Source organism: Chelonia mydas, chromosome 7, assembly GCF_015237465.2.
Source record: "Chelonia mydas isolate rCheMyd1 chromosome 7, rCheMyd1.pri.v2, whole genome shotgun sequence".
In the NCBI taxonomy this organism is placed as follows: Eukaryota; Metazoa; Chordata; order Testudines; family Cheloniidae; genus Chelonia; species Chelonia mydas.
The window spans coordinates 111,661,397-111,667,396 of record NC_057853.1 but is presented as its reverse complement, the minus strand read 5'-3'; positions in this window follow the sequence as shown (position 1 = coordinate 111,667,396).

The following is a 6,000-nucleotide window of genomic DNA, read 5'->3' as shown; positions in this document are numbered from 1 at the left end:
TGTGTGGACAGGTGTGTGTGTGGACATCTTCAAGTTAATTTTGCTTTTTTAGGACCTGATCCCACAGGTACGAAGCACTCTTGGCTCTGAAGTCAATAAGAGTTGATAAGTGCTCAGTATCTCACAGGACTGGGCCCATCCAGTCAAACTCAAAGTGATAACTCTATTGAAATCACATACAAGATGTGACAGTTTATCTCTGTTTTTGTGGTGTCATCTCCTGAATGTGTACTATTGTGCAACCGGCCCCTTCTGTTATTTAACACATTTGTTTTATATTTTCATTGCATTGTCTGACACAGAACAACCATGTGCAGTATCTGGCACGTTGTCATGTATAATCAAGAGATAATGTCAATGGAATTGCATGTTGTCACAGGATAACCGTCTCCTGCTGCTAGAGAAATGCCAAAATGAAGCTGAGGCATTTATGGAAAATAATCGTCAAGAAAAGCAGAACTATTTATTTTAAAAATACAATAGATGTGGATCTTCTGGCAACATTCCACCATGTTGCTATTTCTCTAGTAACAAATGTCTAACGTGGCTAGATATGGATACAGTCAAGCAAGTGGCAGTCTTTCACTGGGACAGTCTTGATAGGGTGAAGTCTGATTACTTTGTATCGAAGGCCTTTTGGGATATTTCTGATTTTGCTGGAAATGTTTAGGCAACCTGTGTGAAATGGTTTATCAGAAGTATGATACATTTAGAAGGATTTAGAAGTAGCAAGAAAGAAGAGTGAATGACAGATATATGTTTAGTTTGTCTGGACAGAAATTTTATCCTCCAGAGTAAGACGAAAACCAATAAGGGTCTGATCCCCAACTCCTACTGATCCCCAATTCAGAGATTCCAAGGCAAGAAGGAACCCTGGTATATCACAGGCCATAGAACTTCCTGTCACATTCTAGGGTCCAATCCCGACCTGTGAGGGGTTGTGTCACCGCCTGCCCTACAACCTTAGGTGCCTCACTCTGCTCTGATGGTTGTAGCTCCCCCACAATCTGGGCTGCTCACAAACATCCTACCAGCATGTAGGTCACACCCTGAGTGTCTGTTTATAGCATCAGTGCTGGTCCAGCAGCTCTGACCCCGGCAAACTAACATTTAGAAACACTCCAGTCACACTCTGGCTTCCACCGGTCTCAGTTACTACTTGAAGGGTGACCCCCAACACTCCCATTCCCAAATTTAGATTTAAAAAAAACGAACAAGTTTATTAACAGGCAGCTAGTGAGAGCTCCTGCAGTGAGGATGAGAATCACCTTACTTAATAAATGTGGGAGCACTGGTAAGTGTCCAACATACACACAGGAAGGGGGAGGAGAGGGGGAGAAATAATAAAAACAAAAGACAGACCAAAATCACAAGATAATCTGTTTTTAAAATCTCATTATTTGGGGTCCGATCACATGATCTGGGGGATCTAATTCATGATTTTTTTAATTTTTGGGGCAAGCAAGATGGGCTCTTAACACAGTCAGTGAGAGCCTTTTTCATCCATTACAAGCTACATATTGAATGGACTAATCCTGACCTCATTGCATTAAAACTCCTGCTGACTTCAGCAGGTGAAGGATCAAGTCAATAGAGAGGAGCTGTTACCTCCCTCCTCCATGGTGTCATGTCTCTATGTATCCTAGCCGCAAATGTCATTGCAAACTCATATCTAATTTTCAACATCTCTTTGGTCTCTTTCAGCATCACTTCCATCTACCTAGATGCTTGCATCATGCTCATCCCAAGTGGTATCTGACCATATTTTCTCTAGGTTTCTCCCTCCCATTGAATATCTGTTTTACTAGTTTATTAAGCAGTAATTGTGAATATAGACATTTGTATACAATCCTGTAAGCTGCTCCATGTGACTCATCACGCACCTACTTGAAGCCCCCATTGAAGTCAATGGAACACTCTGCGGAGCAGCTCAGGAGATCCAGGCCCAGAATATACAGTCTACTGCAATTCCTGGGACATTCAACCTTCACTCATATAGTTTGTGTAAACAGAGTCCCTCAATTGAAATTCCATTTTATATTCCCTCGGGGTCCATTTGTTATCCACTGTGCAATCGGTGTGTTGCTAGAACTGACCCACCCTAATTATTTTAAAAAAAAAAATACTTCCAGAAAAAAATAGATTAGCTATTCATTAAAAACTACGACCTGAAGTGCAGGCAGAAACAATCCATCCAAGAGTTTTGAACTCACTCCACTTGACCTGACATCCTTAAATAATTTGCACACAAAGAGCTATATTAAAATCATGCTAAGCATCTCGTCTGAAACTCACAAAAGCCAGGAAATTTAGAGTTAAAGGTGACCTGCAAAGATATCGTTCTGAAAACGAGTTAACCCTCCAGTTATCAGCAAAATGCTCTAAAGAGCAAGGGGCAGAGGGCTGGCCAGCACATAAATTCTAAATGTACCTTTGGTTTTTCGTTTTGAGACAACCCCAAAGCTATGCTGGCTCCAGCTCTCATGTGACATTCCAGAATTATGCCTGCTGGCACAACAACGATCCCAGGAAACCCCAAGGGACTACGGACCTTCTGACTTATTGTGTGGCCTTTGGCAAGTCACTTAATCTCTCTGGGCCTTGAACTTACCTACCTTTGCAAAGCATCTAAGACATATAGAATGGCAAAGGATTATAATAATAATTAGTATTTGACTAGTCAGGTAAGGTAGTTTATTAGTGATATAAAGGTACCATCAGGACAATGAGTATGAATGAGAGGTGGGTGGATGAGTGTCTTGTGTACCTAAAGCACAGGAGTGGCAGCCAGGAGATCTAGGCTGTATCCCTGCCTGTGTGATCTTGGCCAGCTCATTAGGGCTCAGATTTTCTATCCTGTCCACCACTTTGGGATATCTCAATAGGTGGGTGTTTAACTTGAGACATCTAGGGCCTGCTTTTCTAAAGGGCTGAGCACCCACAACTCCCATGAAGTAAATGGGAGCTGCAGATGTCCAGCCCCTTTGGAAATCACATCCCAGGTATCACAGGCTGGGCCAAAATTACGGGAAACTTTGAAATATTTGGCTTTAACCCCTCTGCATCATGCTTTCCCCACTTGTAAAACAGGGACAATCCATGCGTGAGGCTAAATTCATCTGTGTTTGTGAGGTGCTCAGACAATACGACAATGACCTCCTTAGAAATGCTTCTAGATTGTGGGATAGGTTTGAAAGGGGATCCAGCCAGCCTGGTTTCAGGGAACCTAAACAGATAGCGTTCATTATACGGACTGATATGCTGAATCCTCGCTGTTTGTGACAGTCAGCACATAGCTTGCTAGGGTTAACTCACCAGTTAACAATAAAACCCTTTGCAGGTCATGTTTACAGAAGAACTTCATCCTTATCTCCCACTGTAATGGGCTCTTCCTGCTATTGGGACTCAGGAGGAGGACAGGCGGGCACCAACTATTCCTGTAATTATGGGGGTGACGGGTGGAGGAGAGGGGAAGAGGCAGGGAGGGAATGGATTGGCAGTTATTGACCGTCCTTGTCTCCTGACACAGATGAGCAGAAACTTGTCACGGGTGGTTAGCCATGATCCTTTCTGAAGCTATTTGCTCTGCATTTGACGTATGGCGCTCCCTCCACCCCGCAAGGCCCAGAGCTGGGCTGGCTGAGCAGCAAGCCAAAGATCACAGGAGCGCTGGGGAGTAGTGGGCAGGTCTGAGCTCGCCTGGCCGTTTAGTCAGGGTTAAATAGCGTGTAAATAAATACATAAATAATTCACCCCCAGGTTGTAACCACGCCTGAGCCTGGAGGGGATTTTTAATGGCTGAGCTCGAACAACGACACAACCTTAGCTGAATAAATAGAAATGGGGAAAAATAAAGACTCCGATTGCTCCCGTGCTGAGTGGAGTAAAGTGTAAAAGTCCCAGGTAATAATGACAGGTTTCAGAGTAGCAGCCATGTTAGTCTGTATCCGCAAAAAGAAAAGGAAGACTTGTGGCACCTTAGAGACTAACCAATTTATTTGACCATAAGCTTTCGTGAGCTAAGCTTATGCTCAAATACATTTGTTAGTCTCTAAGGTGCCACAAGTCCTCCTTTTCTTTTTCCAGGTAATAATGTAATACACACTGGGGATTAAAAAAAACAAATAGGCCTGATTCTCATTTCCACGGTGCTGCAGTGCCAAGGAGACTTCAAGGAGAAGTAAATAATATTTACCCCCCTTTTCAGGCTATTTTCCAACATCAAAGCAGTGTAAAGGGGTGTACATATAAATGAGACTCAGGCCCAATGAGTCTTTAGTTGTGATAGTAGTAGCAGTTGCAGGGGACATAGCTGTGAACAAGACTGGAGTTTGTGTATAATCTGTTATCCAGATATTCTCTCACTGGGATAACACACATACCCACACATGTAAACTGGTTTACTGATTATTAATAAAGAAGAAGCGTAGCAAGCAGTTGTGTCTTATTTCACCTGTGCATCTCAGTGGTACTATTAGCTCCAGGTTATGGCTGGGGTAACAGGCACAGAGAGACTTGCCCAAAGTACCAGAGCAAAGCCAGAAATAGAGCCCTGCAAATCTGCAGGTATCCGCTTTATATCCACGGATGTGGATATCCACAGACCATGTTTGCGGATCGGGTGGGGATACAAATTTTGTATCCGCGCCGGGCTCTAGAAATAGAACCCAAGCCTTCCAACACCAAGGCCTAGGAATGATACAGGGATTGAATAGGGGAGCCCTGCACAAAGCCAGAATAAACAGGACTTGTGATGGAGAGCTATGCAGGGCTTGGAAAGGACAGCACCATCTCCTACCACACACCGGGCAGCAGGACACTGACACAGTCACCGTGGGCTATAGCAACCAGGTGAGCAAACCTTTGTATTCAGACCCTGCACCCCATGCCAGCCTGCCCTCCCTGTTGCTATACTGAGGGCTGATGTGAAGCAGCGGTGCTGTACCATCTTAGTCACAGTGTGTTGCAGAACAGCATAGATTGCACAGGTTTGAAAGGTCTTTGATACATCTGCCTTGGCTGGGCGGATTGCTCCCTATTTGTTATTTTGTACTTTGCTCCTCCCGTATTTGTCACTTAAAACAAAAATCAAAATAAAATATTTGGGGGAGACAAAAGGATCTCTGTTCTTAGCAAAGGGTTTTATTATTATTTAATGATAATAATACTTGACACTCACAGTGAGCTACATTTCCAGAGCACTGAACAGATATTTAATACTAAAATGTGCAAAGCGCAGCCAGCCCACGTCAGGAGCAGTGAGACACAGATTCTGAGGTCTGTGTTTCCTCCGCAAGGGTTAGTGCCATCACTTAAAAGTAAAAACAGTGGAGGGAATTGCATTCCTGCTGCAGCTTTAGGTGTTGATGATATCAGCCATTCCAGGGGAATTAGAGACCACTCAATTCAGTGCTTGGGTGGTAAGTGATAAAGGACTAGACCCAAAGCACAAAGAACACAACGGAAAGTCTCTCACTGACTTCTGTGGAGTTTGGATCAGGTCCAACATCCAAAGTGAACATTTTGTTTTAATACATGTTTACTCATAGAATCATAGAAGATTAATGCTGGACGAGACCTCAGGGGGTCAGCTAGTCCAACCCCCTGCTCAAAGCAGGGGCAAAACCAACTAAATCATCCCAGCCAGGGCTTTGTCAAGCCAACCTCTAAGGCTGGAGATTCCACCACCTCCCTAGGTAACCCATTCCAGTGCTTCACCACCCTCCTAGTGAAATAGTGTTTCCTAATATCCAACCTAGACCTCCCCACTGCAACTTTCAGAGTAGCAGCCATGTTAGTCTGTATCCACAAAAAGAAAAGGAGTACTTGTGGCACCTAACAAATTTATTTGAGCATAAGCTTTCGTGAGCTACAGCTCACTTCATCGGATGCATGCAGTGGAAAATACAGTGGGGAGATTTTATATACACAGAGAACATGAAACAATGGGTGTTACCATACACACTGTAACAAGAGAGATCAGGTAAGGTGAGCTATTAC